The following is an 8527-nucleotide window of genomic DNA, read 5'->3' on the forward strand; positions in this document are numbered from 1 at the left end:
AAAAAAAAAAAAAAAAAAAAAAAAGGAAAAAGAAAGCTCTGCAGAGTTCTCCAGGTTTACACTCTGTTCTCTGCACTGCACCTCCCCGCACTTTTTTTCTTTTGGACAGTTTCACTCTTGTTGCCCAGGCTGGAGTGCAATGGGGTGATCTCGGCTCACCGCAACCTCCACTTTCCGGGTTCAAGCAATTCTCCTGCCTCAGCCATCCCGAGTAGCTGGGATTACAGGTGTGTGACACCACGCCTGGTTAATTTCGTATTTTTTTGTTTTGTTTTGTTTTTGAGATGGAGTCTCGCTCTGTCGCCCAGGCTGGAGTGCAGTGGCCGGATCTCAGCTCACTGCAAGCTCCGCCTCCCGGGTTTACGCCATTCTCCTTCCTCAGCCTCCCGAGTAGCTGGGACTACAGGCGCCAGCCACCTCGCCCGGCTAGCTTTTGTATTTTTTAGTAGAGACGGGGTTTCACCGTGTTAGCCAGGATGGTCTCGAACTCCTGACCTCGTGATCCGCCCATCTCGGCCTCCCAAAGTGCTGGGATTACAGGCTTGAGCCACCGCGCCTGGCGATTTTGTATTTTTTAGTAGAGACAGGGTTTCACCATGTTGGTCACGCTGATCTCAAACTCCTGACCTCGTGATCCCCCCGCCTGTCCTCCCAAAGTGCTGGGATTACAGGCGTGAGCCACTGCACCCGGCCTGCACTGCCCTTTTTAATTTTTGATCACCATTTAATAAGTTACAAAGGGCCAGGCCCAGTGCCGTGCTAAGCACTTTACATATTTGGCATGTTTTCTCTTTTTCCTTCCTTCCAGCAGCCAGGGCCTATGAACTTACAGGAAGCATGGTGCCTAAGGCCCACAATACTTTTAGGGTCCCATGTAAATGTTTTAATTCTTTTAAAATCAGAAGAGAAAATAAATATAACCCTGCCTTTATTACATATATATTATATATATATATAATTTTGGTTTTAGTTTTGGTATTTTGAGCAGGAGCTCTGGCGCCCAGGCTGGAGTGCCACTGCACTCCAGCTCAAGGCTCACTGCAGCCTTGACCTCCTGGGCTCAAGGTGTCTTCCCACCTCAGCCCCCTGAGGAGCTGGGACCACAGATACATGCCACCACTTCTGGCTAATTTTTATTTTTTTAATTTTTTGTAGAGAAAGGGTCTTGCCATGTTGCCTAGGCTGGTCTTGAACTCTTGGGATGAAGTCATTCTCCCACCTTGGCCTCCCAAAGTGCTGGGATTTCAGGCGTGAGCCACTGCACCAGGCCTTGTTATATTTATCTTTATACTAACACGGTCATAAACTATGATTTAAAACACTTCTTTATTATGGAGGAAGGAACCCACCAAAAAAATCAATGTGATGGAGTGTGGTGCCTGGTGCCTGTAGTCCCAGCTACCAGGAGGCCGAGGCAGGAGAATCGCTTGTATCTGGGAGGCAGAGGTTGCAGTGAGCCAAGATCGTGCCATTGCACTTCAGCTTGGGTGACAGAGTGAGACTCTGTCTCAAAAAAAAAAAAAAAAAAGGCCAGCAGTGGCTCACGCCTGTAATCCCAGCACTTTGGGAGACCAAGGCGGGTGGATCACCTGAGATCAGGAGTTCGAGATCAGCCTGGCCAACATGGAGGAATGCTGTCTCTACTAAAAATACAAACAAGTAGCCGGGCCTGGTAGCGGATGCCTATAATCCCAGCTACTCGGGAGGCTGAAGCAGGAAAATCACTTGAACCTGGGAGACGGAGGTTGTAGTGAGCCAAGACTGTGCCACTGCATTCCAGCCTGGGCAATAACAGTGAAACTCTGTCTCAAAAAAAAGAAAAAAACATAATGTGGTCAAACCAGCAATCCTATGTCATGGGTACTATTGCTCTGCAGTTTATCCAAGGGAGGAAACTAAAGTCTGAGAAGTGATTTAGTCTAGGTCAGGTGGCTGGAAAGGGTGGGAACATGGACTTGAACCCAAGCCTAGTGACTCTAAAGCTCTTATGCTGGGCCACTGAGCTGAAGAGACTCCAGTCAGCACTTTCCCATGGAGAGGACATGTTTGGTCACAAGTAGGAAGTTTTACCCCATAAAAAGAAGGCTCTGGGGAAATTTGATACAGTCTTCAAATATTTTAAGGGCTGTCATGTGGAAAAGGATTAGCTCTTTTGTGTTACTCCCGACAGCAGAGCTAGGACAGGTGGGGTGTGGGTGTGTTGCAGGAAAGTAGACTGTGTGTGTGTGTGTGTGTGTTTGAGATGGAATCTCACTCTGTTACCCAGACTGGAGTGCAGTGGAGTGATCTCCACTCACTGCAACCTCTGCCTCCTGGGTTCAAGTGATTCTCCTGCCTCAGCCTCCCGAGTAGCTGGGACTACAGGCATGTACCACCACACCCAGATAGTTTTTGTATTTATAGTAGAGATGGGGCTTCGCCATGTTGGCCAGGCTGGTCTCTGACTCCTGACCTTAGGTGATCTGCCCTACTCGGCCTCCCAAAGTGCTGGGATCACAGGCGTGAGCCACCGGGCCCCACCAGGAAAGTAGATTTTGGCCCAGTGATATAACAAACTTACTGGATGTGATAAGCCCACTGTCAGTGGTGGTTTCTTCTTAAGATCAAAGATGAAGAGTTTGACCCCAGTCCCAGACAAGAGAAGCATTGAAAACAAGACTGTACTGCAGGGGATTACTGCCTTGGGAGGGAAGTTGGACAAGAATTCGATGAATTTTTATGTCCCTTTCAACTCTAAGATTCTATGTTTGCGGGGCCCAGCACGGTGGCTTATGCCTGTAATGCCTGAAGCCAAGGCAGGCAGATCACCTGAGGTCGGGAATTCGAGACCATCCTGGCCAACATGGTGAAACCCCGTCTCTACTAAAAATACAAAATTAGCCGGGCATGGTTGTGCACTCCTGTAATCCCAGCTAGTCGGGAAGCTGAGGCGGGAGGATCACTTGAAGCCTGGAGGCAAGTGTTGCAGTGAGCCTTGATCGCACCATTGCACTCCAGTCTGGGCAACAAAGTGAGACTCTGTCTCAGAAAAAAAAAAAAAAAAAAAATTGTGGTTGCAAGTATCAGCAACTCAGCAGCGTAGAGCTGAACTCCCCGCCAAACCTATTTTACCAATTGTTATTGAGCCTTTTTATATACCATTGGTGGGAGTTTGAATGGATACTCTTTTTGAAAGTGTTATTTGGCAGTGTTTATTAAAATTTAGACTGTTTGGGCCAGGTGCAGTAGCTCACGCCTGTGATCCCAATATTTTGGGAGACCGAAGCAGGTGGATCAACTAAGGTCAAGAGTTCAAGACCAGCCTGACCAACATGATGAAACTCTGTCTCTACTGAAAACTACAAAAACTAGAGCCAGGTGTGGTGGCTCACGCCTGTAATCCCAGCACTTTGGGAGGTTGAGGTGGGTGAATCACCTGAGGTCGGTAGTTCGGGACCAGCCTGACCAACATAGAGAAACCCCATCTCTACTAAAAATACAAAATTAACCGGGCGTGATGTCACATGCCTGTAATCCCAGCTATTCGGAAGGCTGAGGCAGTAGGATTGCCGAAATCCAGGAGGCAGAAGTTGTGGTTAGACGAGATTGCACCATTGCACTCCAACTTGGGAAGCAAGAGCAAAACTCAACATGGTGAAACCTTGTCTCTACTAAAAATAGAAAAATTAGCCAAGCATGGTGGTGCACGCCTATAGTCCCAGCTACTCCAGAGGCTGAGGCACTAGAATCGCTTCAACCAGCGGGGCGGAGGCTGCAGTGAACTGAGATCAAGCCATTGCACTCCAGCCTGGGCAACAGAGCGAGACTGTCTCAAAAAACCAAATTTAACATTATTGACTCTATATTGTTTTCACCATGCTAAATTGTTTTTGTTTATTTTTGTGTAGAGGCCACAGTACTAATTTTTTTAAATGAATTTTTTTTGTTGTTTAATAATTAAAACCAGCCAGATGTGGTGGCTTAAGCCTGTAATTCCAACACTTAGGGAGGCTGAGGTATGAGGATCACTTGAGGCCAGGAGGTTGAGTCCTGCCTGGGCAACAAAGTGAGACCCCATCTCTACAAAACATTTTTAAAAAATTAGCTGNTCGATCTCCTGACCTCGTGATCCACCCGTCTCGGCCTCCCAAAGTGCTGGGATTACAGGCTTGAGCCACCGCGCCCGGCCTACAAAACATTTTTTTTAATTGGCTGGGCATGGTGGTGCATGCCTGTAGTCCCAGCAACTCAGGAGGCTGAAGCGAGAGGATCAGTTAAGCCCAGGAGTTTGAGGCTACAGTGAGCTATGATTATATCTTTGCATTCCAGTCTGGGTGACAGAGTGAGACCTTGTCTCTAATAAATTAATTGATTAATAAAAATTTTTAAATTGACAAATAAAAAGTCTTGCAAGTCTATAAGGTCTACTTCTGTCCGTTATGTCTATGTTTACATGTGCCATGAATATATAATATTTCACCACTGAAATAGGTTTTTTAAAAAGCTCTAATCAGTTGACTTAACCACTTACATTGAATATTTTATCAAAAAATAAAACTTTCAATATCTTTTAGTTCACATAACTTTAATAATCTTTAGTAAAGATAGTTTTAAAATTATTAGTAAAATAAAAACATCTTCAGAATGTGAATATTTGGTGTAAATTAGACAAGTCTGGTATTGTCTTTACTAAGATCTTTTAGGTCCTAAACTACTTCTATACATTTTTTTCTTCGACTGGGACTCACTCTGTTGTTCAGGCTGGAGTACAGCGGCGTGCTCACTGCAGCCTCAGCCTCCCTCGGCTTGGGTGATCCTTCCGTCTCAGCCTTCCAAGTAGCTGGGACTACAAGCACGTGCCACCATGTTTAGCTCTTTTTTGCATTTTTAGTGGAGATCGGGTTTTACCATGTTGGCCAGGCTGGTCTCGAACCCCTAGGCTCAAGGGATCCACCAGCCTCTGCTCCCAAAGTGCTAGAATTACAGGCATGAGCCACCGTGCCTAGCGCTTCTATAGCATTTTAAATAATTGTTGGACTGGTCTATTTTAAAGCCCTTAGATTGTAGATAAGGCCTGGGGATGTGGAGAGTTAACCATGCACCCTGGCTATCCTAAAAAGAATCATATATTAGTGACACAGGTTACTACTGTCCTAGACTCTATACCTGGTACATAATTAAACTTGCCTACCTCCTTAGTTTTTCATTAAAAATAAAAGTTAGTAATGGCTGGGTGCAGTGGCTCTCGCCTGTAATCCCAACACTTTGGGAGGTCAAGGTGGACAGATCACCTGAGGTCAGGAGTTTGAGACCAGCCTGACCAACATGGTGAAACCCTGTCTCTACAAAAAATACAAAAATTAGCTGGGCATGGTGGTGCACACCTGTAGTGGGAGCTACTTGGGAGGGTGAGGCAAGAGAATCGCTTGAACCTGAGAGGCGGAAACTGCCTAAGAGTTGACATTATAATATATGTAATTAAAACTACTAAAGGAACAATTTTACACAGAAAGGTAAAATTTAGTGTTCTCTTTTAAACAAAATTTTCATGTAATATTAAAAAATAGTAAAAAACAATTTTGTTTGCGGGAGAGACAGATTGAGTTAGCCTCATGCTGTCTTTATTGGGTCTTGTTTTAAAAAACGGAGTCTCCCGTCTGTTAAAAAATAAGTCTTTGTCTCTTGAAAATTTTTGAGTTATTGACTGGGCACCGTGGCTCACGCCTGTAATCCCAACACTTTGGGAGGCCGAGGCAGGTGGATCACCAGAGGTCGGGAGTTCGAGACCAGCCTGGCCAACATGGTGAAACCCTGTCTTCACTAAAACTACAATAATTTGCTGGGCATGGTGGTAGGCACCTGTAATACCAACTACTCGGGAGGCTGAGGCAGGAGGATTGCTTGAACCCGGGAGGTGGAAGTTGCAGTGAGCCAAGATCACACCACTGTACTCCAGTGACAGAGAGACCCTGTCTCAAAAAAAAAAAAAAAAAATTGAAATCGTACAAAGTAATTTCTTCAATCACAATGGAATAAAACTAGAAATCAACAAGAGAAAGAAAATTTTTAGATTCATAAATATACAATTATGTACAAATTAAACAACATAAACAAACAATGGGTAAAAGAAGCCATCATAAAAAAATTTTTAAATATTTTGAGATGGATGAAAAAGCAATACAACTTACCAAAACTTATGAGATGCAGCAAAGACAATGCTCAGAGGGAAATTTACAGCTGTAAACAGCTACATCAGAAATGAAAGAGGTCAGCCGCAGTGGCTCACCTGTAAACCCAGCACTTTGGGAGGCTGAGGCGGGTGGATTACCTGAGGTCAGAGTTCAAGACCAGCCTGACTAACATGGAGAAACCCCATCTCTACCAAAAAGGCAAAATTAGCCGGGTATTGTGGCTCATGCCTCTAGTCCTTGCTACTCGGGAGGCTGAGGCAGGAGGATCACTTGAACCCCTGAGGCGGATGTTGCAGTGAGCCAAGATCATGCCATTGCACTCTAGTCTGGGCAACAATTCTCAAAAAAAAAAAAAAAAAAGAAAGAAAAGAAAAGAAAAAAGAAAAAGAAAGAACACTTGAGGCCAGAAATTTGAGACCAGCCTGGGTAATATAGCGAGACTCTATCTGTATGAAAAAAAAAAAAAAATCTAGCCAGGCATCGTGGCACATGCCTGTGGTCTCAGCTACTTGGGAGGCTGAGGCAGGAGGATCACTTGAGCCCAGGAGTTTGAGGCTACAGTGAGGCATGATTGCACCACTACGCTCCAGCTTGGACAACAGAGCAAGACCCTGTCTCAAGAAAAAAAAAAAAAAGAAAGCTCTCAAATAAATAATACATTATTCCACCTTATAGGATTAGAAAAATCAAACTATGCCCAGAGCAAACAGCAGCAAAAAATAAAAAATAAAAATTACAGTGAATATAAGTAAAATATAGTATTCTATAAAAGCAAAAGCTTTTATAAAAGCAAAAGCTGGTTCTTTAACAAATCAGCAAAACTGATAAACTTTTAGAAATACTAATCCCCCCTCAAAAAATGGAACGGAGATGACTCAAAGTACTAAAATCAGGAATCGAAGGTTACTACAACCCTTACAAAAATAAAAGATTAGAAGAGAATACGATAAACTAGTTGTATGTCAATTAATTGAATACACCTGGATGACATGCACAAATTTCTAGAACCATACAAATTACCAAGACTAACCCAAGAAAAACTAGAAAGTTGGAAGAATTGGTAACAAGTTTTAAAGTTCCATAAGGAAAACTCAGGACCCGATGGCTCCATTGGTGAACTCTACCAGGCATTTAAATAATTAAGGCCAATTCTTACTAAACTCTTCCCAAAAACAGAAGAAGAGGCAACATTTCTGACCCATTCTATGAATCTAGCATTACCCTGATACCACAGCCATACAATGACATTACAGGAAAAGAAAACTGTAGACCAGTGTCCCTTATAAATATAGACGCAGAAATCCTAAAGAAAATACTAGCCAATCAAATCCAGCAGCATAGAAACATATTATACATTTTTGTTAACAGATGAGACTTATCCCAAGAATGCAAGGGTGATTCATTATAAGAAAATCAGGGCACGTCACAGTGACTCACAACTGTAGTCCCAGCTACTTGGCAGGCTGAGGTGAGAGAATCGCTGGAGTTGGGTGAACCATGTTTGCACCACTGCACCCCAGCCTGGGTGTCAAAGTGAGACCCTGTCTCAAAAAAGGAAAAACTTAGCAAGGCACAGTGGTTCACACCTGTAATCCCAGCACTTTGGGAGGCCGAGGTGGGCGGACCAGTTGCAGGAAGGAATATGAGATCAGCCTGGCCAACATGGTGAAACCTCATCTCTACTAAAAATACAAAAAATAAAAATAAATTAGCTGGGCGTGGTGACACACACCTGTAATGCCAGCTGTTAGGGAGGCTGAGGTAGGAAAATAGCTTGAACCCAGGAGATAGAGGTTGCAGTGAGCTGAGATCACGCCACTGCACTCCAGCCTGGGAGACAGAGTGAGACTCTGCCTCAAAAAAAAAAAGATCAATGTTATTCACAACGTTAATAGAATTAAGGGATAATGTAGAAAACAGCTTTTGACAATACCCAACACCTTTTCAGCATTTAAAAAAACAAAACAACAGCAGCAACAACAACAACAGAAAAAAACAAAACACTGAAATAATAAAGACCAAAAGAGAACTTCTTCAACAGAATAAAGCGCATATATGAAAAACTTACACCAGGCCAGGCATGATGGCTCACTCCTGTAATCTCAGCACTTTGGGAACATTGCTTGAGCCTCGAAGTTTGAGACCAGCCTGGGCAACATAGTGAGATGCTGTCTCTATTTATAGAAAGAAAGAAAGAAAAAAAGAGCGAGAGCGAGAGCGAGAGCGAGAGCGAGAGCGAGAGCGAAAGAAAGAAAGAAAGAAAGAAAGAAAGAAAGAAAGAAAGAAAGAAAGAAAGAAAGAAAGAAAGAAAGAAAGAAAGAAAGGAAAGAAAGGAAAGAGAGAGAAAGAAGGAAAGA

Source organism: Rhinopithecus bieti, unplaced genomic scaffold, assembly GCF_001698545.2.
Source record: "Rhinopithecus bieti isolate Rb0 unplaced genomic scaffold, ASM169854v2 scaffold_6876, whole genome shotgun sequence".
In the NCBI taxonomy this organism is placed as follows: Eukaryota; Metazoa; Chordata; class Mammalia; order Primates; family Cercopithecidae; genus Rhinopithecus; species Rhinopithecus bieti.